Below are 14,887 nucleotides of genomic sequence, written 5' to 3'. Positions count from 1 at the left end.
TCCTTAAAAAGCTAAAATAGAACTACCATATGATCCAGTAATTCCACTCCTGGGTAAAAACTCTAATTCGAAAAGATACATGTACCCAGTGTTCATAGCAGCATTATCTACAATAGCCAGGACACGGAAGCAGCTCAAGTGCACATCAATAGATGACTGGCTTAAGAATATGTGGTATATATATATTATAATGGAATATTACTCAGCCATAGAAAGAATGAAATATTGCCATTTGCAGCAACATGGATGGACCTAGAGACTATTATGCTTACTGAAATAAGATAGACAAATACTATATGATATCATTTATGTGTAGAATCTAAAAATAATACAAATGAATGTATATATAAAACAGAAACAGACTCATATAGAGAAAAAATTATGGTTACCAAAGATGAGGGGAGGAGGGACAAATTAGGAGTATGGGATTCACAGATACAAACTACTATATATGAAATAGATAAGCAACAAGGATTTATTTTATAACACAGGGAACTACACCCAATATTTTGTAATAACCTATAGTGGAATATAATTTGCCAAAAGCAAACAAACAAAAATGAATCACTATGCTGTACACCTGATACTAACACAATGTTATAAATCAACTATACTTAATAAATATATTGAAAAGTAAAAAGAATAGTACAATGAACATACAATCTCCAATAAATAAAAACATTCTCCTATGTGACAAATCTAACAAATTTTCAATAATTTCTATTATCATCTAATATCCAGCTTTCCCCCAACTTCCTTTTATATCTGGTTTATTCAAATCAGGATCCAAAGAAGGAACACACATTGCATTTTGCTGTTATGGATTTCAGGTCTCTTTTAATATAAAACAGACCCCTTTCCCCCTCCCTCTTTCTTTACATGACTTTGGCTTGTTGAGAAGTCTGGGCCAGTTGTTTTGTACGAGGTCCAAACTTCTAGATTTGTGCGATTGTTTCCTCGTGGTATCACTTAACGTGTTTTTTCTAATCCCCTGGACTTCCTGTAAACTGAAATGCAGATATAGAAGTTTTCATGAGATGTAAGCCTTTTGGCAGCACTACTTCACAGATAAAGACCTGTACTACTTATTGCACAATATCAAGAGGTACATAATGTCTAGTGTGCCCCAACTGGTGATGCTGAAGTTGGTCACAGGGTTTGAGTGGTGACCCCAGATTTCACCATTGTAAAGTTCTGTTTTCCCCCTTATAACTGGCGTCATCTGTGGAGTCGTCCTTTGGCCCCATGCAAATATACAACAGACTTTTCCCCGTTTTGCAGGAGACCTAAAGGCGACCTCTCTGCTATGTGTGGGGTGTGGGGGAGGAGCCCAGACTTCCTCGTGCAATGACTCACTTCTGTGCCATTCCAGCTGTGCCACACTGGCCATGAGGCAACCCACATATGTTCAGCAAATGGCCACCTGGGCTTGACCGGCCAGGAGACAGACAGTAGGGACAGGCATGGGTTGTAGGGAAGTTAAAAAGTACCTTGTCCTTTAGTAGCACTGAACGGATATATGTTTGGAAATTTAAGACAATTTCCAAGAAACAAGACCCAAGATACAATGTTAAGGGCAAAAACATAGGAGACTGAATCATACACACACTCTGATCAAAGTAAAAAACACAATATAATTTGGGAAAGAATTGAAAGAAAATACATCTCCTAATGATATTTGGGATGAGCAGGTGGGATTATGAATTTTTCAATTTTTGTAATATTGTTATCTTACTTTTATAATAAAAATAATAACTATAAACAAATAAGAATACAAGATGTCTTGAGAAGAAAAAATCATGAATAAAAATGTAAACAGGGCTTCCCTGGTGGCGCAGCAGTTGAGGGTCTGCCTGCCGATGCGGGGGACACGGGTTCGTGCCCCGGTCCGGGAAGATCCCACATGCCGCGGAGCGGCTAGGCCCGTGAGCCATGGCCGCTGGGCCTGCGCGTCCGGAGCCTGTGCTCCGCAACGGGAGAGGCCGCGGCGGTGAGAGGCCTGCGTACCGCAAAAAAAAAAAAAAAAAAAAAAAAAAATGTAAACAGAGAGCAGGAAACAAATTTTAATTTTTTCTAACTCACTTTACTTTTTTTTCTAACTCACTTTACTTTTTATGTTGAAGTTTTTAAAGCAAATTAGAGACATAGTGACATCCTACCTACAAATATTTCAGCATACATCACTAAAGAGTTAGAACATTTTCCTTCAGAGCGAATATAAGATTATCTCACTGAACAAAATTAAGATTAATTCCTTGGGGCTTCCCTGGTGGCGCAGTGGTTGAGAGTCCGCCTGCCGATGCAGGGAACACGGGTTCATGCCCTAGTCTGGGAAGATCCCACATGCCGCGGAGCGGCTGCGCCCGTGAGCCGTGGCCGCTGAGCCTGCGCGTCCGGAGCCTGTGCTCCACAGCGGGAGAGGCCACAACAGTGAGAGGCCCGCGTACCGCAAAAAAAAAAAAAAAAAAAGATTAATTCCTTAATATCACCTAACATGCAGTCCATGTTCAAATTTTCCCCCAATTATCCCTTAATGTCTTTTACAGCTAGCTTCTGAACCAGGATCTAAACCAGAGAAACAAGTTTTTTAACAATCATACAAAAACTTTAAAATAGTATATCACCTAGTTACAAACTTTTCCTTTTAATTTCATATCTTACCCACAAATTTTATTGCTGTCATTACTATAAACGGATGTTACATGCATCTGGTTAGCTTATCAGTTCTAGAGTTGACTGTAAGTGATAACATTTATATCCTCACAATTCTCAAGTCCTTACTAGCAATAAAGAAATCTTAAAATCAATATGAAATTTAGATATGTTTGTTTATAAGTTGGACCCCAGAAGTAAATCTTGCCCAGTGACTCAGGAGCAGAAACAGAAGCAGCTCCTGGGCAATAAGTACCATCTCAGCAAAAGAAAGCAAAGGTTGATGTTCAGGTTCAGGCCATGATGTCATGGATGAGAGAAAATACATTTTGACTTGTCAGTCAAGAGGACATGGATCTTGGGAATTCCCTGGTGGTCCAGTGGTTAGGACTCTGCACTCTCACTGCCAAGGGCATAGGTTCAATCCCTGTTTGGGGAACTAAGATCCCTCAAGCCATGCGTCACAGCCAAAAAAAAAAAAACAAGGGCATGGATCTAAAGGCTTACAGAATCTCCTCTCTCTTTATAATGACACTTTAAAATTCCCATGCGTTTGCTCAGGATCTCTTCATTTTCTAAAAAAACAAAGAGTATTCATTTTTCAACCACTCTCTGCCCAAGTGTGGAAATTAGCAAGTCAAAGATGATATGTCCAAGACATGACGTTATGGATCTTGCATCCCTCTGCACCCCAGAGTATTTAAACTATTTCAAAATACTAAACTGTGCCTTTGTTTTTTCTATTAAACCCTTCTGATGAATAAGGAAAAAAACACTTATGTTTTGGATTATCCGTTTCATTCTTTACTACCACCTGTGTTATTCAAAAGAAGCAAGGAAACGTTTTTAATTCTGTTTGAGCAATGACATTGAAATACATCACAGTCATAACTCTCCTTTTTTTGGGGGGTGGGGTTCGCGGGCCTCTCACTGTTGTGGCCCCTCCCGTTGCGGAGCACAGGCTCCGGACGCGCAGGCTCAGCGGCCATGGCTCACGGACCCAGCCGCTCCGCGGCATGTGGGATCCTCCCGGACCGGGGCACGAACCCGTGTCCCCTGCATCGGCAGGCGGACTCTCAACCACTGCGCCACCAGGGAAGCTCTCTCCTTTTTTTTTTTTAATGACTGTAGGGCTGTACCCCACAGGCCTGCAAGCCCTGTAGTTGCCCAGCCTTGACACTGAAGAAAGAGCCCTGTAGACAGTGGCGGAGACATTAATGCTCTATTGCACAGGGGGATCTTACATATCGAAGCCAGGTCCCAGAGTGACACTCCACTGTGTGCGCCAGCCGGCTGGCAGGACATGACAGCCGTCCTTACCACTCAGGGGAGAAGGAGGCCACCATTTATAAGGGGGAATTGACATCAGGTGGGCTTATCAGTTACCAGGTACTAATTAAGCCCTATCATCAAGAGGATTGGACAGTCATGTGTCATAACTCTCCTTTTATATAGAATCTTTAATTCAGAGCTCTCAAAGTTTTTTTGTAAGCATTATCTGTTTGCAAAAAAAATATTGGTCACTTTGAGAAGAGGAAAGTTAAAAAGAGAAAATTACTTGCACACTCAAAATTACATGAGTCAAGAATCAAGTCAGGATTAAACGTTGACCTGATCAATATCAACTTTGCCTGATCCAAGTCTCAAGGATTAACTTAAAATCTTAAAGACCCTCTCTTCCTAGACCCATGATATTGACCTAAAACGTTTTGGATGTTCTCACACTAAGGTAATGAGGCCTCACACAATATGTAGACTCTATTTCTGTAACTATATGAAATACCTCTGCATGAATCAGTGGCATGGTTTTTTTGTGTGTTTGTTTCATCTGTTTCTTTTTAGGGACTGGGCACACCCAAGAGACAGAAGAGTCTCTATAGGAACACAGGAGAAATAGACACTGATCATTTATTGCTCTTTTCTCAGATTACAGAATTAACACCAATTTATTGCAGGAATCTTGAAAAAGCACCAAAAAGAAAATACAAATTACCAAGTTTCTTACTTGCGTCTCCAGATAGCTGCCTTTATCATTTTGATTTTCGTAAACATCTTGTCATGCATGTGCATCTCAGCTGTCATCTGGAATCTCCCTAGCCCTAAAGATATAAACAAATTAGACTCACATCTCTTTCCAGGCCTGTGGAAAACCTAATAACCTCCTGAATATTTCTGCAAATTCCTCCAGGCCTGGTGGCAGGTGGGGATGAGAAGAATTTGGAGAGGGCTGCCTCACGGCCCCTCTATCTCTGATTTCTTGCCTCTACTAGTCCCTGTTCTCTGCTCAGGCAGCCCCTTTGTGGTTTACACACATACTGAATGTGTGGCTCTTCTGTGCTAAACTTCACCGAAGATTTGGGAAAGCTCGAGAAGATGAAGAGAGCGACAGAGATTTACTTCACTGCAACATAAACAACTTACATCTGAATATTTAACATCCCTGTTCTTAAACTCTTTCAGCTTTTTTAATAACTTGGATTGTAACCTCTTGCCATGTTTCTGGGTCTTTTTTTTTTTTTAATATAGAATCTTCACTGAACCCACTCTGTACCTCTACTCCAAAAAAATTCTCTCCATTCTATAATGCTAAGCTACTCAGGTTTATGTAAACTTCTAATTTAGAAGCAGAGTGCTTAGGTTAAAATCCTAGGGCAAGTAAATTCTCTAAGCGTCAGCTTTCTCATTTGTAAAATAAGGATATTGATAGGCACCTCCTTCACAGACAAAGCACTGTGAGCTCATTGCCTGCCTTATTGAAGAACGTGAACTACTTTCATTCTTGTTGAGAAGTATTTCACCTGGGCTGTATGGAGCCTGGAGAATCTTCCTCTGTTCTCTGTTGAGTACACCATTCAAGTTACCAGAACACTTTTATAATCTCCAGAAGCTTGGAGATTAGGAACACACAGTCTGATGCCGGAAGGTCCGTTGTCTGTGATGTGATCAGGGCACTGTCCATGTGGGTTTCTCAGGAAGCAGACACTGAGATGGAGTTTGCCGTGCAAAATCATTATTAGGGATCAATATATTTAGAAGGAAGGGGAAGGAAGCAGGATTGGTCCGAAGCAACTAACCATCTGGTTTGCCTGGTATGAGAGCTTCTTGGCACACAGAAATTTCCGTGCTAAAACCAGAACAGTCTTGGGCAAACTGGGATGGTTAGTCACCCTTGTTGAGGCAGAAGTTGAAATGTGATACAGGTTCATCAAAGCTTCTACCAACCAGGCAGGGAGCTCTGTTGTGACTATTACCCATCAGAATTGTTCCATCTTGGGATAATTCTTGGGGCAATGGCTGGGTCTTTATAATTTGTCCCTCTGTCCAATGCAGGCTGCCCTGGGAAGGTCATGACCTCAGGCCAAATAGCTGAGGCAGAGCCTAAAGGCACTGACAGTTTGAAGGCAGCCGGGGAGAAAATCCTTTGAAGGACAGTGCTTCTCCACATCCACCACAGGCACCATTTTGTGCCTCCGTTTCCTTCATCTGCAAAATGGAGATAATAATGGTAAATACCTGGTAGCTTTATTGTGAGGATGGAATAACTTGACATGCATAAGGTGATCGGAACAGTGCTCAGCACACAGTAACCTCCTAAGCATTAGCTATTTCACCAGATCAAGCGTCTTCCTACTGCTTACTGTCAGATCCTGAAAAAATTTTTTTAATTTTTTTAATTAAAAAGAATTTTTTTTAATCAGATCCTGAAATTTTTTTTTTTTTGTAGTACGCAGGCCTCTCACTGCTGTGGCCTCTCCCGTTGTGGAGCACAGGCTCCGGACATACAGGCTCAGCGGCCATGGCTCACGGGCCCAGCCGCTCTGTGGCACGTGGGATCCTCCCGGACCGGGGCACGAACCCGCGTCCCCTGCATTGGCAGGTGGACTCTCAACCACTGTGCCACCAGGGAAGCCCCTGATCCTGAAATTCTTGGTCTTTGGGTCTCCTTTGTCAAACCTCCATACTAGTGTCATCATGACCTCAGTCTGATGGTAACTGCACATGGCCAACCTACAGCTTTCTTCATTTAACTGATTGGACTTGGCCACAGGCTGGTTTCTTAATTACAGCCAAGAAACTGGGTAAGAGCGTCTTCCATTTTTCTTCTTACTCTTTGGTTTTAGGTTGAGTTAGGAAACCTCCTCAACTCCTTATGCTATCCTATTTCTATTATTGGATAATGGAAAGGATTCAATGAGGAGAAAAAGTGATAGAAAAGTAAGGACAGACGGAAGAATTTTTAAGTCAAAAGTAGTTTTCACAAGAAGAGAATTTAAGTATGAGAATTTGGAAGCTAGGGGGAGAAGTATAAATGGCAGAGTGGTGAAAGACTGTTTTTAGCCTGGATAGCTTTTGTGATCACGAGGCTGATGAAATAAATGATCCTCACCCTGACTTCCCTTTCCTCCAAAATAAGCCACGTTGTGTAATTCCATCAGGTGGCCACTGACCTGCTGGTTCCTCCATTCTGAAGACGCTAAAGCTACCACAGCCTTGTGAATCACTTTATGGGTAAGAGCAGAAAACAGCTCTAGGTTAAAATTTGGAGTGTGACGTTCTGAGTGTGAAAATACTTCCCTCCCCCCAACAGCTGGACAAAAATTACTTTTTATAGTAGCCCTTGGCTTTTCATTTACTCAGGAAGGAGGTGTGAGGTAGCAGAGTTCCACATCCTCTTTTACCTGGATGATGTCCCTCTGGGTCATCTAAACAGATGCTACTCAGAACCAGAAGGTGGGTTTTTTATTCCCTCCTCTCATCACCTGAGCAAAAGCGAGCAAGCAAACAACCAAGCAAAAGGGCAATCTTAGAGGGCAATATAAAAAAAAATGACCACAAGATCTCTGTGGGCCGTTCGTCCATTGAATTCCAAGCATTATTTGTGTAGGTTCCCTTGCCTGAACTGTTGGCACAAGAGTTGCAGTTTTATCCCCAAAGCAGGGTGTTGCTCGGGCTTGGAGGCAATGCAGTTGGCTTATTCACTTCCTTCTCTGCATTTCTTCAGGGCTTTCCGCATATCAGAAGCTTATTACACGATGATTCAGGAGGGGAGACGGGAAGTAGGGTTCCTACTCCGACACCAGCTACTCACCTCTTTCTGGCCCTAACTGGTTTACTTCACCAAGGAAGCCACAGAGTTTCCTTCATCTGAATTGCTTTCCAAATGTGTAGTTTTCACGATGGAAATTCACAGTAGAGAGAAGGACTTCCCTCTGCAAGGAAAGGCGAGTGGGACTGGACTCCTAGAGAGGAGCGTGGGCTGTCCTGTCCTGGGCCTTGTCTGATTTCTAATGCTCATGCTGCTGAGCTGCATTTGTGCGGGTGACCCAGCTAAGCTAGGTGACACAGCTAAGGACAAACGCCTTCACATGTCTCCCTAGTGGAAGTGTTGACAGGCGTCACTGCAAACTTCCTCGCCTGCCTGGTCCTTCTCAAGAACCACAGCATACACTGCCTATCCTAAAATTTTAGGATTTGAGGCACCTGGCCCAGACTGGAGACAACGACTCTGCGTCTCTTTCCAGGAATCACACTGATGACCTTGATCTTGAGGCTCAGCCAACCACACGAACCATTCCCAGGGAAACCTAAAGGTCGTATTCCTTTGTGTCAGAGTGAGGCTGAGCCAGACCTCCCTGCTTTTCCATCTCTACAGAGACTCAGGGTTCTGACCCAAATGGGAGTGGGCCGAGGGGAATAGCCCTGGAAACTTGCGTGCAGAATCGTGGTAGAGGATGATCTGTGTGCAGAAAGGCTGCCAGAAACCAGAGGGAAGGGGAGACGGAGGGCTGCAGGTTCAGCCCCTCCCCTTTGCATCATACGACACAGAGATCGTCTTACCAGCTGGAGGGGTGCCCAGCTGAGGCTTCTTATTCGACGATGCATGAGAGAAAATTTCTGGGCTGGGTTTGAGCAAATGACTCACCTTTTTGTCATCAGAAAGGCGCAAGAAAGTTTTCATCTTTCATACATTTTGTACTTTATCCTTATACTTTTTTGATAAAAATAAGAAAAAGGAAAAAGGAAACACAATATCTGAGAAAATCCTTTCTTGGCCCCCAGACTCAAAGTTTATTTTATGGACTAAACCAAAATCATATCTTATCTCAGAACTATTTGAGCTTTACAATTAACATGCTTTAAGGTTTCAGGTTAACCCTACATGTACTATGAGACGTTTTATACCCTACAAAAATAATTGGATATATTCAGTATCCTTTTCTTCATTACCTCTCTTTTTCACTCTACACTTTCAATATAACCACTGCTAAAATGCTACTGTATTTCATATACATTAAAACATGATGTTTAATTTATGCATGGTTCAATATTTTAAATGAGTATTTGTATATATCCCTGCAGATGTTTGGAAATATTGGCTGCCAGAAAATATGAGAGGGTAGATATTGCATTGCAGTGATGGAAACAGGCACTGATGAAAGAATCACTTCTCCCTGGAAGTCAAACTATCCCCACGTACATCTTGAGTCACGTTTCTCCCTACATCTCCTGCTATCCCTTCTCATGTAGCTTGCCTTCCTTCCTACCACATCCTCAAAATAAGCCTCCTTTCTCCTCTAGGATTCAACTAGAAGAGGAATACTGAGACCCTAAGATACTTTTTCAACAGTCAGATCTCACTAGAGTGCATCTTTAGCATGAATTCAACTAGAGGGCTTATGCCTTCCTTGGAATGTCTCTTCCCTTTAAATTCTTTTGGGCCACTTTAGCAGCTGGTGAAATCCTTCCCTCAGAACATGGCTGGATGTCCCTCCTCACATGCACCTGTCTCTCCTTTCTTTATCCTTTGATAAATTTGGAAAAGGTTATAGGAATTCACTATACAGGAGCAAAACCGTTTCCCCCGCAAATCATAACACAGACCAAAAAAGCAAAGGGAATTTTGTATGTATAGAATTCTGAGGCATTTTTGGTAATATTTTCTAGAGGAGAGATTTGTGAATGCTATTTGTGGGGCTCAATCTGTGGGCATAGTATTGCTTTATGATCTTTTATTGAACCATAAGCTGGAATAGTTAAAATAAAGACAAGTGGACAGATGCCAAATGGCAAAGTCGGGGTGGAAGGTAGTGGTAAGCAGGGATTTCTACTGCCCCATTTACTCACAGAAAAATTCCACCCAATAATTTCTACAAAGCAAGACTATAATACATTGAAGCCTCTGTCGATCTCTCAAATCGTGAGCCTCTGAGTTAGGGTAAGTAAAATACCCTCATTGAAGCCATTCAAATAAACACTGATATAAGTGCCCAGGGAAAACTGGCAGTGGTACTGCTGAGAAATCCCCTAATTGTTCCATTTTCCTAAGACTCATCCAAAATCATCTAAGGCAGATGCCCTATAGATTTTTATCTTACATACCAAGATCTAGGGATTGTTTGGGGCTACCTCAATTACCTTCTTGAGAACTATCAAGAAACATGTCTTTTTCGTGAACCTATTTTTGCATGGTCAATACTTACAACTTTGGATTCTTCTCTTTTCCCTCATTCTCTGAATCATAAATATCTTTCCATGGTGTTTAATCTTGGTAGTTATCTTGTTTTAAATATCTGTATAGTAGTCCATCAGCTGATGAACCCTAATTTACTCAATCATTTCTCCATTATTTTATACTTAGATTAATTCTAAGAATTTTAGAAGAGTAAGTAGAATTTTTCAAAAGGCTCTTTCCATTATTTGAAATGAACACAGGAATAGTACCTGAACTTCTCATGGATATGGCCACCTCCCAGCTGGGTCAATGTTAAGCCACAAGTACATCCAAAGGAACAGAGCTTTTATGAGAAAGCAAGCTGAAGCCTTAGAAACTTTAAATGGAAATACTCTAGGAAGTCCTGACATATATTCCCAAAGTGGCAGCTACAGACCCCAGTAAGATCTCTATCTCTGGACAGAATAACTCTAGCATACTTTGAGGGAAGACCCAAAGTTGGGCTAACTCCCATCAGAAATTCTGGAAATTATTCACCTGGAAAGCTTGGTCTCCAGGGGTCTGGATAATTAGGGAAGAGAATGCAGAAAACCAATCATTCTGTTGTGGGTTTTGAGATAAGACTTCAATTTCCATAATCTTCATAAAAAACAGAGCAGTCTTTTCACCCAAAAATTTATTCAATATGAATTGGAGTGTCTTCAGAAAAATTTAGATGCAAAGAACAGAATTCCACTTAGCTCAAATCAAAAGAGGATTGATTGAAAGGCAGAGTTTATTACAGGGTTACAATAAGCAGTGCAGGAGATAAAGCTGGGTGTTATGGGACCAAAAGGGGATTATGCAGATTTTTTTCTCCCTCTGTCTCTCCTCTACCTTTGGAGGTACATTGTGTCTCTGTTTGTCTTGGGACATCTGCTCCATCCTTCTGCAGATGGACTTTTTCTGCTGACTCATGATTTCTCAGCTTCCCCTCCCTCACTAGTATGAGGTTTGTGGCTGCTGTGACAGACCAACTGGCCATGACCTTGCAGCTTGGCTCCGCACAGCTCAATGACTCAGCCTCTTTATCCCTATTCCAAATTCTTGGGAGGGTATCTGCTCAGCCCAGCTGAGGTCAGATATCTATCCCTGGGTCAGTCACTGAGACTGATGGGGCACAGTCACATGGTAGGTAGTGTAACCCTCCCAGGGTGATGAGTGGGGCAGAGTCTCCAAGGTGCAATGTGGGTAGGGAGAAGAGAACGTTTGGCATTTCTGAGACAGACTTGGGTCTGAGAGCAACATGCCGAGTGATAATAAAAAAGAGCATAGGATTTGGAACAAAAGAAAAATCTCTGCCACTTCTTAGTCATGAAACTAGACAACACCCTGCTCTCTCAGAGACTCATTTCCTCCTATCTAACCTGAGGGAGCTGAGAAAGATGACCTGTCAGCTCTTGCTGTCTGTCTCCAGTTATTATTTTCATCTTCAGAATCTCGTAATGCAAGGAATGACCAATGCTAATATCAGCAATTTGGCAGGCTTTATATGAACAATCATTCAAAAAGCTGTCTTGGCAGTATGGCCAGTGGTATATTATCCCCCAAATTCCCATTACCGTAAACATTTTTGGAAAGCCATTATATGCACTAGCAATGTTGAAGTCCCTAGGTAGGCATTAAGCAAATGTTTCTTGCTTAGAGTGGAATTCTAAAAGAAAAGGAGAAACAGGTCTTATTCTACAAGAGTCTGCCTGCCAAGGTGTTAGAGGTCTGAAAAAGTAATATGGTGAAATTCACTCACTTCTAATGCTGTTGGTGAACAATGCTCTAAAATGCCTTATTAGTGAACTGCCTACTACAAAGACAAAAGACTGTGCTAATTGAAATTGCTTTCTATCTATGCCAAATGAACACAACTCTCCTGCTATGTGTGAACTTGAGGCATTCTTGTAAAGTGGCCTACACAGCAAGATTAATTTTTTCCCCCATTGAACTCTACTATGGTATTAAAAGAAATTACAATGGGCTCTTTTATATTTATTTATTTTTTTCTGTTGGATTTTTTAAATTTTTTATTGAAATAGAGTTGACTTACAATGTTGTATTAGTTTCAGGTGTACACAAAGTGATTCAAATATATATATTATTTTTTTATATTCTCTTCCATAATAGATTATTACAAGATATTGAGTATAGTTCCCTGTGCTATACAGTAGGTCCTTGTTGGTTATTTATTTTAATATAGTAGTGTATATATATTAATCCCAAACTTCTAATTTATCCTTCCCCCCTCTGCACAATGGGACCTTTTATTGATTTTTTTCTTTTTCTGGGGGATTTTTTAAAATATTTAGCATGTTTCTATCAAGAAAGGAAGGATACGAAGGGAAACACTTAAAAAATAATAATAATCCCAGTGAGAGTTTCAATTCCCCCACCTATTCAATTTCCTTTAAAAAGGCCCCAGGCACCCACACAAACCCATCTCTGGAATTGAACCAGGCCATCTTCACTTTTCCCAGGTTGGCTTCTGGTTCTTACTATATCCGACCCCTCACTTGGCTGCATACCTCAACTCTCATCATTTACTACCTGCCTCCTCTTTTCATATGTAAATATATAAACATATTATCTCTAGATTTGAGCTGAAGTGTGCAATTCAGTTAAGTTCATTCATTCATCTACAGCAGAAGGGGGAAGGCCCTTTGGGTTGTGGGTTAGCCAAATTCTTCCAGTAGGACAGACCTCATGTACTCTGTGGTACCAGGAGAAACTGACTTTTATCCTTTCCACCCTAGAAAGCCCTTGCCACCTCCTATGCCTATCTGTCACTGGGAAAATGGATTTTTGTTGTCCTTCTTTAATTTTAAAATAGCAAATATTTCTCTTTTATATATAAAATCTGTACTCTCTTTCCCCCCAGAAATGGAATCTCTTACTAGTTTTTTTCATCCAGTTATTAAGATAATTCAAGCTTGTTTTTAAAAAGTTCAATAATATAAAAATGGAGAAAGCAAGAAGTGAAAACTTTCCATAATTCTATTTATTCCCAGAGATGGCCAAAATTATTAGTTTTATATCTATCCTTACAGATATCTATAAATGTGTGTATATACAATGTGTAACTGTTATACAACATATACTGTGTAATTGTTATATATTATGTATACACACATACACAAATACATATAGAGTGTATGCATACATATTTCTAAGATAGTATGTACAGTATGTACTATATACTGCATGTTTGACAAAAATGGAATCACATTATTTACTCTTTTCTGTGGTTTGCTTTTTTTTTTACTTTAAATAGCTTGTCGTGTACATCTTACATATGAATCTATCTCATCTTTTATAATGGCCTCTCAGTAGTATTCCTTTGTACCATAATCTTTACCCTCCATTGAAGGGCGTCTATGATCCTCTAAGTTTTTCTTAAATATTAAAAGTATTGCAATAAACATCTATATACATATATGCCTTTGCATGTTCTAATTATTTCTTTAGGGTAATTTCTTACAACTAAAAGTTCTGGGTTAAAGCTTATGTACATTTAAAATATGACAACATAATGCTCAATAGCAAACCAGAAAAGTCATATCACTTTATACTTTTAACAAGTTTCCTGCAATTATCTTTATTTTTTATTATTGCCAATGTGATGTCCAAAAAGAAAAAAATGAGCACGTCACATTATTGGCTAATCTGCATTTCTTTGAATTTTAGCGAAGATGAGTATCTTTTCAGGTGGGTGTTCCTTAGCCATTTGATCTTCTTTTATGAACTGGTTGAGCCTGTGTGTCTGTACCACTCCTGTTTCCTCCCCCTCCCACCCCATATGTACATACTTTTGGTTGACAGCAGCAGGTCCAAGTATGTTACAGGAGCTGGCCAATAAATTTCCTCTCCTGGGAACTTGGATCTGAGAACAGGGAACATCTGATCTGCTGCATTTAAACTACAAAATGAGGCAAAGCTGGGCTGGGTCAGCCATTCTGGTTACATCATCAAGAAGAGAAAGCAGACCTGCAGAGAGAGAGGAAAGAAGCAGGCATTCCCTGGAAGCACAGGTGAGGGCCTGTGGCCTTGAGTACTTCCTGTTCTCCAAGCCTGTGAGTAAAGCTCTGTCTTCTTAAGCTGGTTGGAATGGACTTCTGTGACTATAAGAGTGCCACAGATTCTTCACCATGGGAATATTGGGTGGGGGGAGGAGTTAATTTTGAAAGAATATTCTCATCTTCATTTCCCCCTTTCATGGTTCCTAAGAAGCCCAAAGGAGCCCTAAGAAATTCCCAAGCTTAAAGAGAAGCTGAAGCAAAAAAGGACCCCCAAATGGGTCAAATATGTCCTCGCTGTAGTGGTCTTTTGATTTGTTCCTCAAGGAGTCCCATCCGCTTAGACCCCTGGACCCCCGTGAGCCCTGCCTCAGTACTGTACACCTTGCCAGAGCCATGGCTCCATTTCCTGAGCAGTGGCTACGTAGTTGCTAAGTGTCTTGCTTATGTCATTGAATTGGTAAAGTGGATATATTATTGCTCAATTTCTCAAAAGAGGAAACTATGGCTTAGGGAGGTTTACAGTAAGTTGCTCAAGAACACTCAGCTAGAAAGTGCTGGAGCAGGATTCCAGTTGCTGGCGGACGCTGCTGTGCCTTCTGTTGCCTGGGCCGCCCAGCGTGGTGTCTCGGGCCTAGAACTAAAGCGGCATTGGTCTCCAGGGCAGAACCGTGGTCTCCGAGATCGTGGCTCCAGGCCCCTCTGACTGCCACCTGCAGATCCTTATCTTTCCCAGGAC

General features: G+C 41.1%; 1 long non-coding RNA gene across 2 annotated transcripts; it reads right to left on the bottom strand.

Moving 5' to 3' along the window:
• Positions 1–452: 452 nt before the first annotated feature.
• LOC109549056 (uncharacterized) lies at positions 453–14,469 on the bottom strand. Of its 2 annotated transcripts, XR_012324741.1 has the most exons (4): positions 13,942–14,469; positions 5,451–6,135; positions 4,658–4,751; positions 453–1,007 (listed from the first exon to the last, which is right to left on the bottom strand). It is a non-coding gene; the product is annotated as an uncharacterized lncRNA (long non-coding RNA). The 2 variants fall into 2 exon arrangements; XR_002175215.3 differs by lacking the exon at positions 453–1,007 and having other exon boundaries at positions 3,763–4,751; positions 13,942–14,468.
• Between the last annotated feature and the right edge of the window lie 418 nt (positions 14,470–14,887).

The sequence above is a fragment of the Tursiops truncatus genome, chromosome 12 (assembly GCF_011762595.2).
Source record: "Tursiops truncatus isolate mTurTru1 chromosome 12, mTurTru1.mat.Y, whole genome shotgun sequence".
Taxonomy (NCBI): domain Eukaryota; kingdom Metazoa; phylum Chordata; class Mammalia; order Artiodactyla; family Delphinidae; genus Tursiops; species Tursiops truncatus.
The sequence above is the reverse complement of the archived record's forward strand: the minus strand, read 5'-3'. Positions and strand labels throughout refer to the sequence as shown.